Source organism: Vanessa atalanta, chromosome 30 (genome assembly GCF_905147765.1).
Source record: "Vanessa atalanta chromosome 30, ilVanAtal1.2, whole genome shotgun sequence".
Lineage (NCBI taxonomy): Eukaryota > Metazoa > Arthropoda > Insecta > Lepidoptera > Nymphalidae > Vanessa > Vanessa atalanta.
This window is the reverse complement of record NC_061900.1, coordinates 5,008,619-5,036,334: the sequence shown is the minus strand read 5'-3', so window position 1 is coordinate 5,036,334 and position 27,716 is coordinate 5,008,619. Positions and strand designations below refer to the sequence as shown.

At 35.0% G+C, this 27,716-nt stretch overlaps 1 protein-coding gene across 1 annotated transcript in view; it reads right to left on the bottom strand.

Annotated features, from left to right (window-relative positions):
* LOC125075198 (igLON family member 5-like) overlaps nt 1–27,716 on the bottom strand; it is an 81,171-nt gene that overhangs the window by 32,929 nt on the left and 20,526 nt on the right. The window contains exon 2 of the mRNA XM_047686839.1: nt 13,857–13,909. The gene's annotated coding sequence lies outside the window, so the exon portion shown is untranslated. The remainder of the gene's footprint in view (nt 1–13,856; nt 13,910–27,716) is intronic.

Sequence of the window (27,716 nt, the reverse complement as noted above, 5' to 3'; positions counted from 1 at the left end):
AAACATGGCCGCCCGTTGAACTGTCATGTCATTGAATTTCATGGATTTTATGTCGAAATATCTCGATTATACGAATCTTGCGGATATCGTCGACTGAGAATAATAATTTTTTTAACGATTTATAATTGTGGATAATGGTTTATATCGGGTCTATCGTAGACCTGCACGAAATTATTAATATAGATAATTTTTTTAAGAACTTTTTCAATCAGTTACAGAAAGAAGTATTTTTGACTTTGACATTTGACAGCAGATTTTTATTTTTAATTTGGTAGGCGAAGGTAAAAATCATAAAACCGAATAATCGACGTAATTACGATAATACTCTTCATGTTCCGTTCCCATAGAACTTTGACGTGCGTTTCACATAAATTAGGGGGAAACTTCGGTTATGGCACCCGAGAGGATGCGTGGGGTTATTGAAATATATTGTCATTCACCCCATGGTCTATTTGTTGTTACAATTAATGGTATTTTGAAGTAAAAATTAATATGTCTGGTCACATTGTCAAATACGTCTGTGACCTCTTGAATGACAACAACAATATTGCAACAAAGTTCTTTAACGCGGCTTACAGTAGAGTGAACTGTCCCTTGTGTCCCTTATGCCTGTAGTTATACTGGCTCATCCTTCAAACCGAAACACAACAATACTGAGTACCGCTTTTTGGCGTTAGAATAACTGATAAGTGGGTGGTACCTACCCAGAGGGGTCTTCCTAGTACGCTTAAATCTTTTAAATTACTCGACCAATTTTTGCATCAATAAGCAGACTGATTCTCTTGAATCTTAAAGGGATTCTCTTGAATCTCGGAAGGGTTACATGTACATATATATGAGTGTCGTACCAATGTGAAGTCGGGATGGGTAGCTAGTCTCTACAAATAAATACACACAGTTTTTTTTTATGGTATTGGTTGGCGGACGAGCATATGGGCCACCTGATAGTAAGTGGTCACCACCGCCCATAGACAATGGCGCTGTAAGAAATATTAACCATTCCTTACATCACCTATGCACCACCAACCTTGGGAACTAAGATGTTATGTCCCTTCTGCCTGTGATTACACTGGCTCACTCACCCTTCTAACCGGAACACAACAATACAGTGTACTGTTATTTGGCGGTAGAATATCTGATGAGTGGGTGGTACCTACCCAGACGGACTCGCACAAAGCCCTACCACCAAGTAAGTTTTATTTCTTTAACCCTAACTCCGTTTAACGATACAGTTAAAATATTAAACTTTAAGTTAACTTTGATTTAGTTTGTGTTAAGAATTAGTTTAACTTAGATAGCGCTACTTGATAAAGCGCCCTTGTTTTAATAGCTATGTTAATTAAGTATATTTAAAGTTAAGTTAAGACTCCGTGTAAACGCGCTTTTGGTGACACTATTATTAGCGCGAGTCGCGGTCAATAATGTACACTTTTACTGATATTGTAAATGAAAAAGTCTCTGTCCGTCTGTTACGCTGTAATGCGTAAACCATCGAAACGATTTTGATTGAATTTATTACGGAGTAAGTCTAAGTATTACAATAAATAGTAAAGTGTGAGCTGGACTCAGGACTGAAGGCTTTGCTGGTTGACGGATTGGTACCTATAATAGGCTATTTGATAAGGCGAAAAATAAAGTGTCAATTATTGTAATCAGTATATATTATGAGTTTAAAAATAGTTATTTATTGACGAAAGTTGAGAATAATAATTAATTTATTCAAAAATCCATTAATAAAAATGCATTTGTTTAAACTTTTGTCACTTGACACAAAACGCTCCTGATTGGGCGGGTTTGTGATGACGTCACTTGCTTGTTAACCTCGTTTACCTACTGTATGTGGATTATATGCGCCACAGATTACAATACAGGCAAGTGACGTCACCGACCCCATTGCAGCGCCATATTGTAAAAGGTGCGTTTTCGCGCGCTATTTAAATATGCAATTTTTAATTTGATATTTTTCAGCAAATATGTACTAGAATTTTAAAAAAAGGAACTTTTACTGGGTTTCTTAACCTCTACTAAATAATTTAAAATGGAATTTAAAAATCAGTCAGATTACTATTGTTCTATAAAATATTGCATCTTGCCAAATTTCAGTATTCTAGGTCAATTGAAATACTCTGTTGGCTGTATACAAACGGCTATATCTTTTAAGAGGTTCGATTTTTTCATCGCTCCAATGGACCACAGTCTTTAAGGTCATTTCAATTATTGTACGTTATACCTCTACGCGTTCCTGACAAACAGGGTCTTAACGGACAGACAGACGGACAACGATGCGAACTTATAAGGCTTTTTTTTCAGAGATACGGAACTCTAAAAAGGATGTACTTATATCATTACACTCCTCAAAATAAATAAGTAAGTTTAATGAGAAGTTCTCTGACGTGAATTTACAAAGGGGGTGGAGGTGTTTTTGGTAATTCCATTCATAATATCAGTAGCGATAGGGGATGAAATGGGGTGGGGTGCTGCATAGTTTGAATGTAAAATTATTAAGATTAATGTTTGTTGGTTTGTCGGTACAACAGTCATGTAACCTTAGAGGCGAGGTAGGCCAGTTAGAACGCGTGCATCTTAACCGATAATCGCCGGTTCAATCCCAAACAAACATCAATTAATTTCTAATTTCCGGTTATAATTCATCTCGTGCTCGGCGAAGAGAAGCATTATTCGAAAACCTGTACGTGTCTAACTTCAACGAAATTCTGCCACGTTTGATCCAAATCTTAATTTTTTAGGGAAGGACCTAGAAATTGAATTATTTTTGACCTGTAATGATATTGATATTATGTGTTTAACCGAACATTGGCTTCTGAATTATCAGGTCATGTTTAACTTTAGTGGGCACCAGATGGCTAGTTTGTTCAGTAGGAATAAAGCTATACGCGGTGGCTCTTTAATACTTATGAGTAAAAATTTTAAATTTAAGGAACGTAAAGATATTGTGAGCCTTTCTATTGAGCAAACTATAGAAATAGCCTGTGCAGAGCTTGAGCGTGTCATTGTTGTATGCGTATACAGGCCCCCTAGTGGATTATATGAATTGTTTGAAAATGTACTGGAAAATGTTTTATCGAAATTATCTGAATCTAATAAAGAAATTATTGTATGTGGAGATTTTAATATAAATTTACTGCATAATACAACCACAAGTATTAGATTCAGATCATTGTTAAGTTCATATAATCTGGTAAATCTGTTCTTAGAACCAACTAGAATAACAGATTCCACAGCAACTTGCATAGATAACATATTTGCAACCCATATTCCACAAAATAAAATTATAATTAATAAACTAAATTCAGATCATTGTGGACAACAAGCTTTATTTAACTTCCATGTTAAAAAAATAAGCAATTCCGAAAAAATAATGTTTGTTCCTTTGACCACTAGTCGTATTGAGAAGTTTAGAAGTAATATTTTGGCTAATCTACCACACTTATCTTTTAGTGATAACCCCAATGCTTTGTATAATAATCTATTTAAATTAATTAGAAACAAGTTTGATGCAATATTCACTTCTAAAACAGTTAATACAAAAAACTTTTTAAAATTCAATGATTCTGCTACTATTGGAATTCATAAAAGTAGGCAACGAATGTACGAGCTTTACAATGAAAGGACGTACAATCACAGTGCCACTTTTGCCAACTATGTAAGTAACTATTCAAAATTATTTAGAAAAGTGTGCTTTTTGGCAAAGTCTTTAACTATAAAAAATAGAATTAAGAATGCACATGACAAAATAAAAATGACTTGGAAAATTATTAATTGTGAAACTGGTAGAGGTGGCAGTCGCAGCTCCGAATTGAACTTAAATTATAATAATAAAGTCATAAATAGTGAACGGGAAGTTGCTTCAGTTTTTGAACAATTTTTTGCTGACATACCAGTTTCTACAACTAAGTTACTTATTTCTTCTCCAGCGGTTGCCGAATCATTAATGAAAGAAAATGTACGTGAATGCAAATCAAAATTTAATTTTACGCCTGTAAACACCAATGACATAATTTGTACATTTAGGTCATTAGACATTAAGAAAACTGCTGATCTATGGGGTATTTCTGTAAAGGTGATTAATTCAATTATTGATCTAATTGCACCTTATCTTGCAATAATATTCAATGATTGTGTTCAACGTGGTGTATTTCCTGACCTGATGAAACATAGTAAAGTCATTCCAATATTTAAATCTGGTAGCTCTTCAGATCCTAACAACTATAGGCCAATCTCGATACTACCAACCCTCAGCAAAATATTTGAAAAAATTATTTTAAATCAATTATTAGCATATTTCAATAGATACAATCTGCTTCATAGAAAACAATTTGGATTTACGAGGGGTCGCTCGACTACCGACGCAGGTATCGAACTAATAAGAAATATCTATGAAGCCTGGGAGAGGTCGCAGGAGAGGATTTGCAATCTATAACCTGGGAGCCAAGGAATCTTTGAGGTATAAATTTAAAGAAATTAAGATATTGACTGTTGCTTCTCAATATATATTCTGTAATGTTTTGTATGTACGGAAAAATATTAATGTTTTTATGAGAAAATGTGATTCTCATAACGTTGGTACAAGGAACAAACACAATCTTGTTACTCCTGTTACTCGACTGCATAGAGTCAGTAACTCTTTTGTGGGGCAATGTATACGCTTCTACAACAGGATCCCAGAAAGCGTTCAAAATGCTTCTGTTGCGAAATTTAAAAAAATTGTTAAGGAACGCTTGTGTGCGAAAGGTTACTATACAATTAGTGAGTTTATGTTTGATAGCACACCTTGGGAATGAAACGATCGCCTCCTGGCTGTTTCTACTCATATATAATTATGTATATAATTAATTTGACGTAAAAAAAAAAAAAAAGTCCCGCTGAGTTTCTTTCGCTGGTTCTTCTCAGGTCAGGGTGTTTTCTTTTCCGAACCGGTGGTAGTGTTTAACTTGACAATCAATAAGAAAGTGTAATACTTCTATATTGAATAAAGGAATTTGAGTTTGAGTTTGAGTTTGATGCCTTAGGGATTTTCTGCGACTTATCCAAAGCCTTTGATTGTGTTCAACATGAAACTCTGGCCAGGAAACTATATCACTATGGAATTAGAGAATGTGCACTCGACCTTCTGACTTCTTATCTTAACAATAGAATTCAGAGGGTTGACGTTAAAGGGACAAGGTCTCCTGGGGTCTCAGTTGGTATGGGGGTCCCACAAGGATCAATTCTTGGACCTTTTCTATTCCTCATATATATTAATGACTTGCCCTTTCTTGTTGGGAACAAACATGATATAGTATTGTTTGCTGATGATACCTCTTTGGTTTTTAAAATTAATAGGAAACAGGTACAGTATGACGATGTAAACAATGCTATGTCTGATATAGTACACTGGTTTAGCGTAAATAATCTTAGGCTGAATAATAAAAAAACTAAAATTGTAAAATTTAGCACACCAAACGTGCAAAATGTAAAACCCGATGTACTTATCAATGGGGAATCGATGGATCCAGTTGAAACAACTGAATTTCTTGGCCTTACTCTTGATGCCAAATTACAGTGGCTCCCCCATATAATCGGATTGGCGGGTAGACTGAGTTCTGCGGCATTTGCGGTCAAAAAAATTAGATTATTTACCGATGTTGATACGGCTCGCCTAGTTTATTTCAGTTACTTTCACAGTATAATGTCGTACGGTATTATGCTTTGGGGTAACGCAGCCGCTATCCATACTATATTTGTGCTGCAGAAGAGGGCTATTCGCGCAATCTATAACCTGGGAGCCAAGGAATCTTTGAGGTATAAATTTAAAGAAATTAAGATATTGACTGTTGCTTCTCAATATATATTCTGTAATGTTTTGTATGTACGGAAAAATATTAATGTTTTTATGAGAAAATGTGATACTCATAACGTTGGTACAAGGAACAAACACAATCTTGTTACTCCTGTTACTCGACTGCATAGAGTCAGTAACTCTTTTGTGGGGCAATGTATACGCTTCTACAACAGGATCCCAGAAAGCGTTCAAAATGCTTCTGTTGCGAAATTTAAAAAAATTGTTAAGGAACGCTTGTGTGCGAAAGGTTACTATACAATTAGTGAGTTTATGTTTGATAGCACACCTTGGGAATGAAACGATCGCCTCCTGGCTGTTTCTACTCATATATAATTATGTATATAATTAATTTGACGTAAAAAAAAAAAAGTCCCGCTGAGTTTCTTTCGCCGGTTCTTCTCAGGTCAGGGTGTTTTCTTTTCCGAACCGGTGGTAGTGTTTAACTTGACAATCAATAAGAAAGTGTAATACTTCTATATTGAATAAAGGAATTTGAGTTTGAGTTTGAGTTTGAATATGCTAGGAGACATTAGTCCAGTTGTGGTACATTTATGTAGCTTTTATCGTAACCATGGCAACCAAGATGTTGTGTTCGTTCCTGTAGCTGTTACAGTGACTGACTAATTCGAATAATACCGTTAGCCAGTACATATCTGACGATTGGGTGGTACGTAACCCAGACTTGCAATGCATCCCTGAAACCCCAAAAGCAATTGGGTCGTTAATTTAATAGTCGGAAGTGATAAATTTGTCCTGGTGATCGTATGAAGAGAATCTACACGAAGATATTTTAATTAGGAAATTGTTGACTGGTAAATTAATAGTTCAAGTTATTGGAGAAACGAGGGAGGGACCTGTGAGCATTCTTGAGCAGTTTCTTAACGAGATTCTTGTCAAGAGATAGTGATATGACAAGTGTTCATAATTATTTCTAAGGAAGATATCCAAAATAATGACAGTGACGAATGCGAGAAGGATGTTCGGCTGGACGCCATCTTACGGGTTCTCCATCATATATATGCTCGTAAAGATAGTTTCGTACGACATATATGTTTGTTTAATAAATAACATATTATCTATATATATAATAAAATTTGAGTGTCTGTTTGTTGTTGTTGTTGTCTAATACATATGTATGTACATATACCTAAATAACATTTTTTACAATTTTTGTCTCTCTGTCTGTTTGTTCCGGCTAATCTCTGGAACACCTGGACCGATTTCGACGGAATTTAACTGGCAGATAGCGGATGTAATAAGAAGTAACTTGGGCTACTTTTATTTTAGAATTTATTATATATAGAATAAAAATAAAATCACGCTACAATATCCAAATAACTTAAACTCAAACAACGCGCACGAAGTCGCGGGCACATGTTAAGTTATAAGTAAAGGATTATGTGGGACAAAACAGAGATTGGTGTTCGTTGATAAACATAGTATCTTGTTTAATTGTATATATATGTATATGTTTGATGAAATTATTGTATTTATTTATTAAAAAGTCACAATTATTTCATCGATTCAAAGTCGCCATTTTGTATTTTCCTCAAATCAAATGTACTTTGAAAGCCCGCCAAAACTATATTCTCCAATCACAAGACGAATACAGACAATTAAACAACATTTGACAGCGAATTCACGCGATATCATTGGTCGAAATAATCAATGATGTTCATTATGAATTTAACGAAAAAAATGACGTCATAAGTAAAATATAACTGAGCTGAGAATCTGTGAAAATCGAGAAACTTCTTTTTTTTTCGCTTTAATAAATAAGGAATGGTTAATATTTCTTACAACGCCATTGTCTATGGGCGGTGGTGAACACTTACCATCAGGTGACCTATTAGCTCGTCCGCCTGCCGATATCATAAAAAAAATCAAAATTTACTTCTATGAAGTCAAATATAAACGTAATAATTGTATCTGTAATTATATTTAAACGCGAAAACAATTGTCTGCTACGATTTCACGGTTAAAACACTTAACCGAATTTAATGACATTTGGTATCAAGTGAGCCTGAACCCCAACGACATAGCCTCCTTTTTTAAAACACATCCTAAACTAACAAACGGACGTAACCGTGAGTGTGTCAGTTTAAGTAAGAAATAAATAAATAATAAGACGATTACAAACAAGGCTTACACTATGTATTGTATGTTTTAATCAATTCTGTAATAATAATAATTTAATTTAAGTTATTTTTGAATTGTATTTATAACATTGATATTAAATAAGAGGGTACTTTGACTTTTCTGTTCATTATTGTGAGTCACGTGATTTGTATTGAGGCTTGTCTAAGCGATATACGAAATTTAAAAAGTTTATTAAGACTAAATTAATAAATAAGTCTTATTATTCATTAAAAGAGTACTTTTTAGAAAAAAAAACGCCTGGATTTAGGCTCGGGTTCCGTCACAGGACACTAATTATTGTAAAAAAAACAGCATTGTAAATCTGTTTATTTGAAAAGAGCAACTAGGCGAGTTTCTTGCCGTTTCTTCTCGCTGGAGGCTGCTTTCCGAAACGGTGGTAGTTTAATATTGACGATTCAAAAACGCTTCGTTGTGAAGTTTACTTGAATAAACTTGATTTGATTTTGATTTGATTTGACTTTATGGAAGCTCGGTACAGAACACTTATATTATTATCAAATTTCGTTAACTTTTACGTGTCTGACGGCGGCAACAAATGTTCGACAAAAACATGCGCTAGTGGCACGTGCGCCTGACGTCATCTGTTTAGTATAAAAACCATCGTAATGTTAATCGGGCACGCATTTCTTTTGGATGCGTCTTGGTGCACGGACACTTTCCCAATAGCCTGCCCTGACTGCCATTTTGGCATTCCACGCCATTATTATAGTTTAAATTTAAGTGATATTATAATTATCAGTATAGTGATTAATTATATTATGTTATATCTCACTATAATAATTGATTAGGATTTAAGATATTTAATTCAATTAAATATTGAGTTCAGTATTAATTAATCTGTATAGACAATTTGATTTTTTACTTCTGATGTCAGCCTCAAATCCGACATGTCTAAACAAATGTTTATATACCAGAGTAATTTTTAAGCCGAAATATGTGTACAAAGGTTTTAACAGCTTTTTTTTTTTTTAGTATTTTTCTCGTTTGCTCATTTATCGTTTTTTCTTTTTTTTCACTTTTCTTGTTGTAGCAAGCAATTGTAATTAATAGTTTAATTATCATGTAGTGTTTGCTTTTAAATTATTTTACATAATTTATTGATGTATATACCTAATTGTGTATTTATCTAAGAATGACAAATGTAAAAATCGCTAGCGGACCTAATAAATAAATAAAATAAACACTTTTTTTAACTCTTCCTGGAGCAGCAAGGTTTTAGGTACGATATAATTTTTGTTATATAGTATAATTATTATTGTTATTACTTGTTAAATTATTGATGAATATGTGAATTGTATTTTTTGCAATTATCAACGTACAATGTTAGTATTAAGGTAATTGGTTTTAATTTAAATATTAATTGATACAATGTTACGATTATTACAGATATTATAATGGTTAAATAGATATTTGTGTTTCATATATAATATCTTTTATTGTCTTAAAACCTTTAAATATAACAAAGTAATAAAAATGATTATAAAATATACTGACAAAGTCAAGTCAAAGTCAAAAATCTTTATTCAATATAGAAGTGTTTACACTTGCTTATTGATAGTCAGAAATCTACCACCGGTTCGGAATTTAGCTCCTCGGACCTGAGAAGAACCGGCGAAAGAAACTCAGCGGGATATATTTTTTTTTTAACATTTTGCATGTACAATGATAATTATATTTTAGTTATTTGAAACAGCCTGGAGGCGATCGTTTCATTCCCAAGGTGTGCAGTCAACTAAAAAGTCATGTATTAAGTCTCTATAAAAAAATCAAACAAGCGCAAAATAGTTTACATATCAAAATATAATTGTACAAACCTTATTCTTAAAAAAAAAACACTTTTTTAAAACAATTGTTTCGTAAATGTTCACTATTCACAAACGTCAAACACGTCTACCACTATTAAAGGCACCACTAGAACTGAATCTATCATAGGGGTTGTCAGAAAGTACGAGGGTTAGTCACCCTAATTAAATATAAAAAATTGACATGCGCGTAAAAAAAACACATTTAAACTGTTCTATTTTGATAACGCAAAGTTAAAAAGATATAAAAACACATATTTAAGTTTTTTTTTTTTTTTAATAATATTTTAATAAGCGAAGTTAAAGAATTACACGGACGAAGGAGTCTGATACTTGGCACAGTTACATTTTATATGAAGAAGCAAATAATTTTAAACAATTTGCATAAGGAATACTATCTATACATATAATAAAATTGGAGTGTCTGTTTGTAATATTAAAATAACCCATTTTTACTAAATGCATATGTTTTTTACAATTTTTGTCTGTCTGTTTGTTCCGGCTAATCTCTGGAACGGCTGAACCGATTTCGACGGGACTTTCACTGGCAGATAGCGGGTGTAATAAGGAGTAACTTGGGCTACTTATTTTAGAATTATACATAGAATAAAAATAAAATCACGCTACAATATCCGAATAACTTAAATTCAAACAACGCGCACGAAGTCGCGGGCACAGCTACTAATTTAATAAAAACATGACACACACTACCATGCGTTTGACACACACATATACATATATAAACATATACATTCATAGTTTACGTTCATACTGCAAATGACAACACGCCATGTCAAAGTTGAAAATCACGTCGGCTGTCTGTACGCTTAGATCTTTAAAACTACGCAACAGATTTTAATGCGGTTTTCGTCAATACAATAGTAGAGACAAGACAAGAACTTTTATTTTCCTAAACAGATTAAAAATGATTTTATTGTGATTATTGTTTTTTAATCTAAAGTTCTATATAGACCCTTATTGGACCTGCGTGCAATCAAGGCGGGAAGTTTACAAATAAATAGCTTCTGAAGGGACAATGACTGCGTGGAATGATTTCGTTATAAAAATGTCCCTCTTGTAATGCAATTCCGAACCTGTGGTCGAAGAATGAACCAGCCCTCCTGTCACCAGTGGAGACAACAGGACGTGGAGTTCTAATTATGTTTTATAAGAGTTTTTAAACAAATACTACATGTTTATTATTGAGATTATTATATTATGGAAAATACAATTATTTGCCATTTAGATAGTTTGTAGGTTAGATGTGAGGCTACATGTTCCGAGATTTTTGGCTGAAAATCCAGGTCGGTCCAAAACAAAAAAAAATTTTCAGGAACAGTTCGAAGTCTGGAAGTTGGAAGTGTGTAGACTCCCGTGTCTCGGACGTGACAATTAATTTTAGAATAAAATCAATCAATCAAAATATACTTTATTCAAGTAGGCTTTTACGAGCACTTTTGAATCGTCATTTAACAAATTATTTTGTGAAACTACCATCGGTTCGGAATGAAGATTCTATCGAAAAGAACCAGAAAGAAACTCTGTAGTTACTCTTTTTTAAAAAGGCTTAAAAACACTGAACAATAATAAAACGATCAGACATACCTATAGCCCAACAATAGTCCAGTCATTATATATAAGAAAAACAGGCGGAGAAATCCAAATAAACTGACTAGGCTTAAGATATAATTAAGACTGATTTTTGGATATGTTGTAGGAAGGACTCAGAAAAGGTTAATTTTTGACGACTCTTGAATCGCCGCCATGTTGAACTTTTTTTGGATATTTTGCTATAACTTGGCTCTGCGTCGTCAATACGAATTGTGATTAATTATTTTTTGTATTTACGCTCTACAATTTACATTTTTAATATGCATTTTTAACCTACCGTTGATATTTATTGAGATATCGAGGGTGAAACTGAAAAATTTGAAACTGATTTTTGGTATATTCACCATCAAGATTCTTTATAAATAACAATTATTTTAATTACATAAGTAGCCTGTAAAATTTCCCACTGCTAGGCTAAGGCCTCCTCTCCCTCTGAGGAGAAGGTATAGAGCATATTCTACCACGCTGCTCCAATGAGTCTTGGTGGAATACAGATGTTGCAGAATTTCGTTGAAATTAGACACATGCAGGTTTCCTCACGATGTTTTCCTTCACCGCTGAGCACGAAATGAATTATAAACGCATGAAAATTCAGTGGTGCTTGCCTGGGTTTGAACCCGCAATCATCGGTTAAGATGCACGCGTTCTAACCACTGGGCCATCTCGGCTCTATTATTCTATTTTCGTGGTCAATATTATATTTTGTCGTCATTGCAAAGCCATTTAAAAAAAAACACATTTAATTTATGACGTCATGATAAAAAAAATAACCATTTAGCGTCACAAACCGCGCCCTCCAAGTAAACGACCAGAAAAGAATTTGTTTTACACTCCCTAAGGTACGCGGACCCTTGCGGGGTTGTATTGATATTCGATAGGGTGACTATAAAGCCGGCGCTACACAATTGTACAAATATTCGTAATCGTCGAATAATATTGTTCTGTAATAGATTTTCGTAGATTTAAAAGAAATCCTACCTAACGTAATTACTACGAATGATAGTTCGTTTGTTTGTTACGTATTTATTGTTGCTGGCGGTTTTTCAGAACTGATACCACTTGGAAAGCTTTTTTTATGATATTACCATACACACGCCACCGTCCATAGACAATGGCGCTGTAAGAAATATTAACCATTCCTTACATCACCAATGCGCCACCGACCTTGGGAACTAAGATGTTGCGTCCCTTGTGCCTGTAGTTACACTGGCTCACCCTTCAAACCGGAACACAACGATACTGAGTACTGCTGTTTGGCGGTAGAATATCTGATGAGTGGGTGGTACATATCCAGACAGGCTTGCACAAAAGCCTACCACCAAGCAAAGAGAATGATCATTTATTAGAGGCCTGTAACGCACCTGCAAGACCATTGTTGCAGATGTCCATGGGCGGTGGTAGTCACTTTCCATCAGATACGCCTCTAGTTCATTTGCTATCAATTCTACGATAAAAAAGGAAGTTTAGACTCACGGTTGGGACGAAGTTGCCTTCGCTATGTGTCATGTATAAACAACAGACATTAGCATTACATTAGTAGCCCGAAATTTCCCACTGCTGGGCTAAGGCATCCTCTTCCTTTGAGGAAAAGGTTTGGCAACACACTGCTCCAATGCGGGTTTGTGGAATACACATGTCGCAGAATTTCGTTGAAATTAGACACATGCAGGTTTCCTCGCGATGTTTTCCTTCACCGCCGAGCACGAGATGAATTATAAACACAAATTAAGCACGTGAAAATTCAGTGGAAAATTCAAACAACAGACACAATGAAAAACTACGCTTGAAAATGATTAAACGAGAAGAAATAAAATTCTTATTAAAGATCTCGTTAATAAGTTAAAATCTAAATATATGTATAAAAGCGAAATACCACACTGATTAATCACGAAATCTCAGGAACAATAACACCTACAAACTTGCAACTTCTGAGGTCGTTTCCTTATAGGGTGTAGACAGCTAAGAACGATTTTACGAAACTCAACCCCTAAGGGGTCAAACGGGTGATTGCAGTTTGTTGACTTGCAGGCAGACATAACATACATATATTTAACTAACATGTATTTTTAGATGTTGAAAAAGAGTAACTGATGAGTTTCTTGCCGGTCCCTCTCCGTAGAATCTGCATTCCGAACCGGTGGTAGCTTCACTTTACATAGTTTGTTAAATGACGATTCAAAAGTGCTTGTAAAAGTATATTTTGATTTTGATTTTGTGTTTTATAAATTTAACGCGACTAAAGACGCATGTTCAGCTAGTATATATATATAGATAAAAAAGACAGGAAACGATCGCATAGCTCTTTTCCTCACATGACTTTTTCTATCAGTTCTCTCTACTGTAAACCGCGTTAAAGAACTTCGTTCTAAAAAGAGAGGATTCTACCGAAAATAATAGGCAAGAAATTCAACTAAAACTAATACATCAGGAGTATTACGTACCTCTTTTTTAACTTCACGTCGATATGTCTTCCGTCGCAGGACTCGTTAAATATCTGCAACAGAGATATTATCGTTATCATACTGGAATCTGAGTGACAAGTACAAGGAATAACTTTTATCACGTGCTTTGAATGCAATTCTTTGTCATTAAAACTTATCAATGATTACTTTCCTTAGACGTTGATGCAATACCCAAAATAAAGACGAGGAAATAATGAATAAGGTCTTTGTTGTTCAATAAAAATAAATAATTCGATCGTTGTAATTAAAGCAGACATTTTCTTTTCGTTACTGGTCACCCATATAGTGCTGTTAGAAATATAAACCATTAGACGACCTCCGTGGTCGAGTAGCGTGTACACCGGTTTTCATGGGTACGCCACTCTGAGGTCCCGGGTTCGATTCCCGGCCGAGTCGATGTAGAAAAAGTTCATTAGTTTTCTATGTTGTCTCGGGTCTGGGTGTTTGTGGTACCGTCGTTACTTCTGATTTCCATAACACAAGTGCTTTAGCTACTTACATTGGGATCAGAGTAATGTATGTGATGTTGTCCAATATTTATTTATTTATTTATTAAACCATTCCTTACATCGCCAATACGTCACTAATATTAGTAGCTAAGATGTTACGTCCCTTGTGCCTGTAGTTAAAATTGCTCACTTACCTACTTGGTGGTAGGTCTTGCCCGTCTGAGTAGGTACCACTCACTCATCAGATATTCTACCGCTATAAAACAGTACTCAGTATTGTTGTGTTCCCGTTTGCAGGGTGAGTCTATGAGCGGTGATGACAACTTACCATCAAATGACCCAAAGGCTCGTCCGCCAACCTATGACCTAAAAAACCCACCCTTCAAAGCGGAACATATCAATACTTATTGTGTCTGTTTGTCGATAGAATATCTCCAATTATAAGGGGTCTAGTCAACTGCGCAGGGCATTATAAAACTTAAGTGGCATTTCTATTCCCCTACTCTCATAATCTCTAACTATGTCATCCCATAATGCGATGGGACGAGACACTCTGCACAATTTGACATTTTTATTGGTCAGACCTTTGACCTTGGAGAGCTTATGGGACAGTGTTTATACTAATTATTTTATGTGAAAAAGAAATTATTTCAATGTTAGTCCATTTCAGTATAATCTAAATTCCGGAGTTAGTTTCACATCTATAATTTATAATCAATCTCATTACATAGTATAAAACATACTATAAACAAAACTTCTCGATAGAATCTACATTCCGAACTGTTGGTAGCTTCACTTAATATAGTTTGTTAAATGACGATTCAAAAGTGCTTGTAAAAGCCTACTTGAATGAAGTACATTTTGATTTGATATATTCCGCGTAATTTAATCATTGTCATTGTCATTTATTTAATTGCGTCTGTTGTTCAATACATATATAGCGAAGGCGACTTCGTACCAACTGCGTGTGCCATAACAGTGATACGTTAGGACAAAATACATGTCCTCCTTCATAAGTATCGATTTACGAGAGTGTATTTTCTGAGGCTGAACAATTTGTACTAACACTCGTTATGTTCTTGTGGCGTCGGCTTTGAGATAAGTTATGTTGATAACGGATCGAGGTTCTTTTGTAGGTCATTAGCGTAACTTATGTAAGTATAAAGCTTAATCTTGTTCGTATGCTATATGAGAACCCGGCGTCACTCGGGTGTTATAAATAAAACTATACAAATACGACTTTTTTATAAACGTTGTGAATAATAACGATAATAACTTTTTATACAGCTTTCCGAACGCACGCTAAACGTCAAACATGGCCGCCCGTTGAGCTGTCAGTTGAATTTCATGGATTTGATATCTCGATTATACGACAAAAATTAAAATAGACAGTCCTAGACTATTTTACCTTGCCTTTCATATGCAAGTCACAGCTGGATCTATAATACCCACATGAAAGAAAACATTAAAAAATGTCAAAGAGAAACTCAGAGACAAAAAACGACACAGCGAAATAAGAATAAGGACCAAATTATTGATGCTTTAACCCACTGTAAGAAACTAAAGTGGCTGGTCAAAAAGAGAATGGACTAGAAAAATCACTGCATGGGTTAGCCCCCCCGGAATAAGGAAAAGAGGTCGCCCCTTTGAAAGATTGGAAGACGAACTTGTAAAATTCGTAAACAAAGACTGTTGAGAATAGCTCGAGACAGTAAAAAGTGGAGTGACATGGAGGAGGGCTATAATCGTCGAGAGGTCCTTCGTTAAAATTAGATAAAAAAATAAACACAATTATTATTATTCAAATATAATAAAAAAATCATTATTTTTCATGATGTATCATTGTGGAATTTAGTATTGAAATACTTAAACCTTAGAGTATTAGTGCGAAAACCTTCATTAAAAAAATTCCTCCACTGGAGACAGGGCTGGTTCATTTTTTGCCCAGAGGATCGGAATTGCGATTCAACCGGGAATGCCAGCATTCTTGCCACCATTCCACACGGTCAGGATTTGTACAGTAACTATTTGTATATATTTAAGGGCTTATTGCTTATAATTTCTTATTAATGTAAACAAAAATTAAATTCTTACTTTAATCGTCTTCAAATTGTGTCAGGCCAAAGATAATTTCGTCAACGTCACGTAGGATGTAGAAGACACGAATGAGATTGATCGGTACGTTGGAGAAAACAAAAACGAATATCAAACGCTCATGTTAATAACCCTGTCAAATTGACATCTCGTATCCAAGCTCGATCCGGAAATTACGTATTCAGTGTTGCAATTAAAATAAAACATTATAAATGTCATCCATTTGAAAAGATGCGCACAAAAGTGTTTAATTAAAAAAGTTTACCTTATTCAGCGATGGAAAAATGCGAATAGTTTCGTTCGTTTTGTTGAAACTCGAGTTCTAAACGTAATAAATGGCGAGTTATAGTTGGAAATTATTTGAAAAGGGCCTAAGGTGAAGTTTATTTTGTATTTATAAGGACGTGATGTGAAATGTATGTATTTTTATTTTATTTGTAAGTGTCGTGAATGTCTTTCCTAGAATTTTCATGCGCCATGTCCAATCCGATTGGACTATCGTGATGGAGTAGACTTCGAACTTTTCCTTGTAAAACGAAAGAGGTTTTAATTCAGAAGTGTGACATTTTACAATATTTTGAGGAGTAACAATGCTAGTAGCATTTTGAAGGTCATGCAATGCTGATTCTATGGGTGACAATAAAGTACTTGGTGGTAGGATTTTGTGCAAGGGACTACTTACAAATGATTTGACAAGCAACAATGCTTATTATTGGCACGATGGTGACTATCAGGTGGTACGTTTGCCCGTCCGCCTACCAACATCATTAAAAAAAAAAGAAACAGTCCAGTTCTCATGTAGGTTTAACTTCAGAAATCAAGAACGTATTTTACAAGATAATATTAAAATTAAGTTTGAAATGAAGACCTTAGTCATACAACAATTAAAAAACGTTATAAGTTATTCTACATAAAATGTACATTACAACCTTCTTCGAATTTCAAGCTTGGTTCATCGAAGACGTCAATCTAAGTATTGTTTTTATAAATATTTATTTACATATATTATATGTCAAACAACTATCGTACCTTGAAATGATTTGACGACGAATAGTAAATAATTTATTGAGAAAATGCTTACACGAGCCGCCATGTTTGTTTTTGAGCGGTTAAGTCAAAGACTTGTTTTGACATTATATGACGGAAATATTAAATAAGAATATTTGGTGGTAAAGCTTCGGGGAGGTACCATCCACTTATTATAAATTCTATCACCAATCAGCCATGTCCAATATTTATTTTCCGGCTAAATGGCGAGCCAAATCTTAGTTCCCAAGGTTGGTGTCGCATTGACGATTTACAGAATGGTTGACATTTCTTACAGCACCGATATCCATAAGCAGTGGTGTCCACTTACCACCCGGTGGTCCATGCAGTGGTAACATCTTTGATGAATGAGATCACAAACCAAAAATCGCTTCCACTTATGAATTGTACACTTTAAACTCTGTTATAATTCAAAGAATAATAAAAATTTTATCTTCCTGCTTCGACGTAACGACGTGAATTCCTGGACTATTATCCGACCAAGGATAGTGGAACTATTTAATACCGTTGTAATATTTCAAGTGACTTTTAAAATGGCCGAGTTATATTGATCAACGAACTTAGACAAAGTCCATTTATTTGCAGAAGTATGCGAATAATATGTATGATATATATATTATATAGAGCCGCGATAGCTCAGTGGTTAGAAAACGCGCGTCTTAATCGATAATATCGGGTTCAAACCCAGGCAAGCACCACTGAATTTTCACGTGCTTAATTTGTGTTTATAATTCATCTCGTGCTCGATGACCTTCCTACCTACCTTCGAGGACGAAGGGAGAGGAGGCCTTAGCCCATCAGTGGGGAATTTACAGGCTGTATTTATTGTATAGAATTATATAACAGTAAAGTCGAGTCTATGGATTTTTCACCTTCGTTTATAATCTATGTTAATAATTTCGTGCAGGTCTACGATAGACCCGAACGAAAACTATCCATAATTGTAGATCGTTAAAAAATAATGATTTTCAGTCGACAACATAATTATATCCGCGAAATTCGTATTGAGAAATTTTTGATATTAAATCTATAAAATTCAATGACGTGACAGTTCAACGGGCGGCCATGTTTGACGTTTACGGGTGCGTTCGGAAAGCTGTGCTCCAAATAATAATTTCGTGCAGACTCGATGGAATATAATCCACAAAAAAATTAAGATCAAAGTTTATGTTATATCTAAAGTAAAGGATGAACTGTATTTGTTTTTAATTTTATTCACATATTTTACGTGAGTGAAACCTTTTCATCTATTTTTTTATTAAATTCGTGCACTAAAATTTCCATTCATTTCGCGAAACGTCAATCGATACGCCTTAGAGGTATGGGATAGACATTGGATATGACTCTTATACCATCATGTTGATCTTCGCACCCTTCTGTGTTTTTGGCTCGTGAAATCACAAAATCTATACAAACAAATAAGACGATTTTTGTAATCCAAAATTGTAAGAACTACAAATCTATTCTACATTAAACTTATATCAGAAGCAGCACCTTCCGGAGGATGTTCTTGTATATAAAAATCACAATCAAATCAATTTTATTCAAGTAAACTTCACAGCGAAGCGTTTTTGAATCGTCGATATTAAAATACTACCACCGTTTCGGAAAGCAGCCTCCAGCGAGAAGAAACGGCAAGAAACTCGCATAGTTGCTCTTTTCAAATAAACAGATTTACAATGCTGTTTTTTACAATGATTACTATCCTTTGATGGAACCCGAGCCTAAATCCAGGCGTTTTTTTCTAAAAAGTATTCTTTTAATCAATAATAAGCTTTAAACTTTTAAAATTTCGTAAATGGTAAATTGGTTACATTTCCCGGTATCTTATTATACATGCGTATACCATTGCCCCAAAAACGTTCTTTGTACCGTATGCAAACAGAAAGTAGAGGTTACAAGTTTATTCTTATCTCTTGTATTAATTGTATGTATATCAGCTGAGGTCCGCAGTGTTGCCCGTTTTAAATTATGACAGTTGACGTGGCACGTGATTATTATATTATTTTGTTGTATTAACAGGCTGCTTCTATTCATATACAATTATGTATGTAATTAATTTGACAAAAAAAGACCCGCTGAGTTTCTTTCGCCGGTTCTTCTCAGGTCAGGGTGTTGCTTTTTCCGAACCGGTGGTAGTGTTTAATTTGACCATCAATAAGTGTAATGCTTCTATATTGAATAAAGGAATTTGAGTTTGAGTTTGAAGGGACCTCTAATAATACAAGTGATAGGTTAGTTGACAGTTTACACTGCTAACTCGTGCTCACGTGTGCTCACTCACCCTTCATAAGCATTGTTGCTTGAAATTATATGCTGAGTTGGACCATCTCAGGCGGACCCAGAACCATCTTTGTTTATTCTTCACATACATAGATTATTAGTAAATCTACTGTACCAAAAAAACTTGTCAGTAAAGAATCTAGAAGTTCAGACTAGTTCCAACTTTTAACGTCTAAACGTACGTGGATTTAACGCGAGACAGGGCGCCATTTTGAATGTCAATTCGTTCGAAGTTTGAATTTAAGTTAGATTTATTTTGCACGAGAGATTTACTTTGAGTCTACTTTAATGACGTTCCCTTTTGGCTTCGGTGATGTTCATATCGTATTACTCAGCCACATCAATCAATTCCAGTTTTTGTTACAGTTTCCACCTACGTGTGTATTTTTGTGATTGTGTTTTGAGGAAGTCTGTGTTTTTCTGTACCCTGTGCATGTGTGCACAAATTTATGATGAACAGTTTAGTAGTTAAGAAGAAGACTTTATATTTTTAGTTTATATTTATGGGATCCTATGAATTATCTAATATAATTATATAATTTTATCCAGGGTGGATGTTACGGGAACAATTTGTGATACCCGAATTCCCCTTTATCTTAAGAAGAAGATCTATAGATCTTCCCCATCTCAAATTGTTCCCGTAACATCCACCCTGGATAAAATTATATAATTATATTATATAATTCATAGGATCCCATCACAAATTCAAGATATCATTCATCACAAATTGATGTGTGGTCTATAGACCATTATATGTGTGGTCAGACCTGCTGTTCTATATGAATCAGAGTGTTGGACTACAAAAGGGATGACTGAAAGACAATGGCGTGTGGCTGAGATGAGAATGTTGAGAGGAATGTATGGTGTTACGCGAATGGATAGAGTAAGGAATGAGTACATAAGAGGAAGTTTGAAAGTGTCACCGGTAACCGAGAAGCTATCTGAAAGCCGGCTGTCTTGGTATGGGCATGTTATGCGGAGGAATGAGGACCATGTTGTGAGAAAGGTTTTGAGAACGGATGTGGAAGGATATAGAGGTAGGGGACGACCAAAGAAACGATGGATGGATTGTGTGAAAGACGATATGGTTAGAAAGAATGTTACTTGTGATGACGTCCGACAGAGAAGTTTGGAAGAAGACATGCGGCGACCCCGAGTAGAATTGGGATAAGGGCAGGAGGATGATGATGATGAATGATGATTTATGGGATCGTATGGGTATAAAATCTCTTCACCTACAAGTAGTTGACTCTCTTTTACATTACTAGCTGAACCTGCGACTTTATCTGCGCGATATTTATAAAACACAAACTTCCATCCCCCATTTCCACCTTAGGTAAGGAGTTTCGTAAACCATTCTTAGAATCTTCACCCTATAAATAACCTATCTGCCAAATTTCAAGTGTGTAGGTGTTATAGTTATATTATATTTCGTGAAAGAGAAACTATAACACCTACACACTACACACAGCTTTGATGAACAAATTATTTAATATTTAAATTTATAGTTTCTTGAAGTGTCTTCTCATTGGAAGCTTCTTTCCGAAACGGTGGTAAAGTCGAACTACTGTCCATTCAAAAATGCTTTATTGTAAAGTTTGCTTTAGAAAATATTTATATTGGATTTGGATTTTAAATCGTCCGAGAATGTTTTGAATACATTATATCTGGAAAGAATACTAATTAAAAGATTTCGATTTCGAATATTTTAATATATTTTTCTTATTTGCTTTTGTAATTTCCAATTGTGTAAAAAGAACTGCTGAGTTTCTTTCCCCGGTTCTTCTCAGGTCCGGTAACTATTATCGAACCGGTGGTAGACTTTTGTTAGTCAATAGACAAGTTTACTCTTTATAAATTAACGATAAGATCGTGGAATTTCTTTGTTCATAGTCCATAAACCCATGTTAAAAAAAAATACATTCCATACCAAAAAATTTCACAAACAATACTTTGTGCAAGCCCGTCTGGGTAGGTACCACCCACTCATCAGATATTCTACCGCCAAACAGCAGTACTCAGTATCGTTGTGTTCCGGTTTGAAGGGTAAGAGCCAGTGTAACTACAGCACAAGGGACGTAACATCTTAGTTCCCAAGGTTGGTGGTGCATTGGTGATCTAAGGAATGTTTAATATTTCTTACATCGCCATTGTCTTCGGGCGTTGGTGACCACTTACCATCAGGTGGCCCATTTGCTCGTCCGCTTACCGATATCATAAAAAAACATATTTATTAGTACTAGTCCAACCCCTTTAATGCATCAGCTCGCGTTTTAGGGGTTGATCCTTTCGTGTCAGATACAAAGCTTATGTCTTTTCTTGAAGCTTTCATCAAATCAATAATTCAACACAGACAGACAGAGTTACTTTAATTTATAATATTAGTATAAATATTTAGAATTGGCGTAAGAATTCGACGCCATGTTGTCGTCTAATACGTTTTATTCCATTCAATTTAATATCTCTAATAAAACTAAAATTGTATCGAGATTTGGCAAAGTTACAAATATTAAAAGGTTTTCCAGAAAACCGTTATGAACAGCATTATATAATAAAATATCAGCTGTTAAGATCTCCTTTAATATTTCTGGCTGAGTGGGAAAAACCTTTGCTTGTTTGAAACATTTTTTTTTTCTTTTAGAATTAACTGTCAGGTTTTTGGCGTAAGTTTCTTTGCGAAATCTTTTACTCTATGACTATATCTTATACTCTGTGACTGTTGCTAGGATAAGACATAAAGGATTTTACAAAGTTCAGCTCCTAAGGGAATTAAATAGGGGATGAAAGCTTGCATCATATAACATTTAAGTATATCTGCTAATGCTTGTTGTATTGTTTAACTAATACAACTTTGTATTTTTAATGTTGAAACAGATTAACAACTGAGCTTCTCTTCGGTTCTTCTCGGTAGAATCTGCATTCCGGACCGGTGGTAGCTTCACCAAATATAGTTTGTATAATGACTATTCAATAGTGCTCTCGAAAGCCTACTTGAAATAAGTATATTTTGATTTTGGGTGTTACAGTATTATTTTTATGAGCCGAGATGGCCCAGTGGTTGGAAAGCGTGCATCTTAACCGATGAATGCAGGTTCAAACCCAGGCAAGCATCACTGAATTTTCATGTGCTTAATTTGTGTTTATAATTCATCTCGTGCTGCATGCACCTGAAACCTGCATGTGTCTAACTTCAACGAAATTCTGCCATATGTGTATCCGCATTGGAGCAGCGTAGTGGAATATGCTCCAAACCTTCTCCTCAAAAGGAGAGGATGCCTTAGCCCAGCAGTGGGAAATTTACAGGCTGTTAATGTATGTATGTAATGTAATTTTTTGGTCAGGTTCGAAGCTGCGACGTTTTACATCACTAGGCGGTCCGTAAACTTTTGCTAAATTGTCGCTTATAATAAGTAGTGGAATAGTGCAAATTTACATTGAATTAGAAACAAAAGAATGGTAGCAAATACATGTCCATATTGGATGATCCGATCTGGAATTGTCCGGCGGTTAGTTCGGTGCGACGAGGTCTGTCTGTGTGTTGCTCTACCACCAAACCACTAAACCGAATTGGATGATATTTGGTATTAAGCAAAGTTGAATTCAAACGAAGAATATTACAGGCTATCTTTATGCCTGACGACGAAACGTGAACGAAGCCTTAATTACGTCTATTCGTCTGTTTGTACGTGATAAACTTTAACTTTGCCGTTTCATAAACTCAAATCATTTGTAAAAAATACATTGGTACAGCCTTTCATTCGATACAAGATTATATTGATGATAAAAAAGCGTGGAGTTAATGCTTGTTGACTTCCAGGCAGGAGACATAACATACATATATAATTGTATTTAACTAACACGACTGTATTTTTAGATGTTGAAAAAGAGTTTCTTGCCGGTTCTTCTCGGTAGAGTCTACATTTCGAACCGGTGGTACTTAAAATAGTTTATTAAATGACGATTCAAAAGTGCTTGTAAAAAATGTGATTAACGAAAAAGTTTTATGTGTTGATTCATTATGGGTTTGTGTTAATCGTCTGAAATATGATGACCTTCGAGTTTTAGTAAGTTAGGTACCACCCAATTATCAGACATTTTACCCCCAAGGGACTCTACTCAGTATTGTGTTCCAGTTTGATGAGTGGATGAGCAGAGCTGTCTCAAACTATGCTGGGGCCCTTGACCCATGAATTTGGGGCCCTTTTGCTAGATATTTTTTGGTTTAATTTGGTAAATTGTTGGTTCTTCGGGGCCCTCTCGGGATGGGGCCCTGGGGACGTGCCCCATGGTAAAGACGGTAATGTGGATGTGTCAATGTAACTACAGGCACAGGGGACATAACATCTTAGTTTCCTTAGATGTTGGGATTTTTTTTGACTTACATGGTCTACGACTATGGAAGTGGTGAGCGATGGTGACTACTTACCATGAAGTCCATTTGTCAGTTTACCTTATTTAAAATAAAATATATTTAAGTCTCCATTGTTAGAACAATGATTGTTTCCATTGTCACCAAAGAAAAAAGAGCATTTTCGTATTGTAGTCTATCAATCGCCCCTCGCTTCGAATTCGAGAGGCATTTTTATTATTACAATTTATGATTGATCTTTTTTTCATGTATTGTTAGAGATAAAATATTAGCACAGAGTCCATTATGATGATGTCGTTCTGATCGATTTTGGCCACGTCAGCCAATATCAGGGAATAATAGTCTACATGGACATGCAAGCGAAGCCACAGGCCCCAACTAGTAAATAAAAATAAAAGCCCAATTAAATTGACTTTATTTCGAATTCAGTTTCAGAAATTTATAATCAAATATTTTTCATAAATTATTTGGAATTCCATGAGCCAATAACTACGGCATATAGTTGGGTTGTTGGCAGGATTGGCACGACGAGACCAACATTGGCCGTGGCGATATCGGACAGGGTGGTGGTACCACAGGCGGTGTGTATACAGTCGCGGAACACGTGCATGGTGGCGATGGTCTTGGGATGCATATCGAAGGCTGCCCAATGATCGGTTTCCCTATATCTGCGAAGCAAACCGTAGAACCATCTTGTTGCTTCACACAGCGCCAAGGTGCGGCCAGACTGGAGCTGATCATGGCTGTTTAACAAGTTCCGTTTAGAAATCTTATATATTAATAGCGTAAGCCGATTTTTGTCCCAGTGATTATGGGACGATAGCTGCACATAAAAGATCGGTTATGAAGAGCTCCTGTCGTAGATGTGCAGAGAATTAAAGAGGTTTCTTGATTGCAATTTATTAATAAATAATTAATTTTAGAGAGCGGAAGTAAGTTACTGACCGCGCAGAGAGCGACGCTGTGGATGTATAATAAAATGTATAACATGAGAACAGACGTCGTCAGCTTACAATGAAATTAAATTAAAAAAAAAACCTGTCACAGGTTATATTAACATTATAAATGAGAAATTGACTCATTAGCAGCCTGTAAATTTCCCACTGCTGGGCCTCCATTCCCTTTGAGGAGAAGGTTTGGAGCATATATCTCCACGCTGCTCCATTGCGGGTTGGTGGAGTACAAATGTGACAGAATTTCGATGAAATTAGACACATGCTGGTTTCATCACGATGTTTTCCTTCATCGAGCACGAGATGAAACACAAAAGCACATGAAAATTCAGTGGTGCTTGCCTGGGTTTGAACCCGCAATCATTGATTAAGATGCACGCGTTCTAACCACTGTCCATTTCAACTCAATCAACTAAATTCAAAATACCGATACGAAACCAATTCACAGACAGTACACTCACACATAAAAGAATAAACAAATTAATTGGTCCTTGAATGTGATCAAACTGACAAGTTTGCGAGTCGAGATTATTGGGAAACTTCGGCCAAAGGCCTTCGTCCGTCAAATAGTGAAGTCAAATTAAGAAAGTTGTCTGAATTTAAAGACGATATTCCACGGGGATGTATATTGAATAGACGAATACAAATTATTGGGATTAAATTGTGAAAAAGGTCGCGGAATGAATAAATTATATCAGACACAAAGGGTTTGAGACTCAGTACTTAGTCACGGCTAAATAATTTACAACTTTGAAACGAGCAATTATGTGTTTCTTTAACAGAATTACGTAAAAACATAATATGAAAAGTCTCTTCCCGGAGTCTGTCTGTCCCTTTGTATGCTTAGATCTTTAAAACTACGCAACGGATTTAAGAGGAAGGTTTTTATGTAAAATACATGCATAATATAGTAGAGGAATATTTATAATTTTAGAGGTTTCTAATCTCTGATGAAAACTACTTTGCCATGTATAAAAAAATAAATATATAGCTTCGCACGGGTGCAATGTTGATACTAAATTAATATACTACAGAATGTCTTTATATACAACGTCCATAGCTTTTTTTTCATTAGACAATACAAACAGCTATGTCTCTGCATTTTAAATCTGTAATATCTTCGAAAATATTAATAAGGATTAAGGCTGTATTACTTAAAATCACTTCTTAAATAAGCAATTATTTCTCGTAGAGGATAAAAAATGGTTATTGTGGGTTATTCCTGATAGATATAGACATACACCATTACATATTTGTAGACCTTTTCAAGGTGTACATTATTTTGATCGATCTATTAAAAAAAATGTGTTTATTTACGACATATTCAATGAGCCAATTTGAATGAGCCAAAATGTAAACAAGTCCGAAACCTAGAGATGAGCCAATTTGAATGAGCCAAAATGTAAACAAGTCCGAATCTTAAAGATCGTAGTAAATTCAATTTCCTCGTATAAAATATATAGGCTCGTAAAATAAAGATAATATCCCCGTTAATGTTACACATACAGAAACTGCTATAATGATTTTATTATACGCGATGTTATACCTTTTATGGCGGCCATGATTCAGACTTATCACAGATATGTTGAGTATTTACAATATATAAATATGCTTTGTTAGATAACTAAAATGCTTCTTGCCGGTTCTTCTCGGTGGAATCTACATTCCATCCTCGGTGGGGTCTATACTAATATTAAAACGAAAGTCTGTCTATCACCTCTTGATGAGTATACCTCTGAAGCGATTTGGGTGAAATTTGGTGTAGAGATAAGTTGAGTCCTCCGGGTTCAGGGGGGGGGGGGGGGGGGGTTTAAAATGAGGGGGGGGGGTGAGTATTTGTGTTCTATAGGTAAAGTTTTGTATTCACCACCCCACTAGTGGGTTATCCCTAAGGGACAGAAAAATACCATCACTTTGAAGACCTTTTTAAGGTGTACAACACTGTAGTACATTATTTTGATCTATTCTGTTTGCAATGTCAGCGCAAAAAATTTGTTTATTTCCGACATCACATTATAAATCTTTAAAGTTATCCATGTTTCCCTACTATATTGTGCATGTATTATACATATAAACCTTCCTCTTGAATCAATCTATCTATTAAAAAAACCGCATCAAAATCCGTTGCGTAGTTTTAAAGATCTAAGCATACACAGGGACAGACAGCGGTAAGCGACTTTGCCTTATACTACGTAATAATTGTGTCCTTATAAACTAAATATATTAATACGTTATATTCCTCTGAGTATAAAAGTTAAACTTTCCGAATGTTTGGGCACATTTTGACGAAACTATATCACATTTAACGAAACTTAATTGAGAGAGATATATAAATACAAAAATTACGAACTAAAAGTCCTGTTTTTTTGTTTGGTCACAGCAACCACACTTTCGTTCAAAAATTTACTGTTTAAAAGTAACTTTAGCTCAGTGTATTTAGTTACATTGAAATAAATAAAAGTTCAATGTGAATAACAAAAAAAAAAAATTAGTTTAAATAATATTTTATAAAAACGTATACAATAGAAAGAGACAGAGATAAAGGGAAGAGAGGGACAGGACACATGGAGGCGCTTAACACTTTTTCCTTACATGACGTTCTCTCCACCGTAAGCCGCGTAGAAGAAATTCATTCCGAAAACTA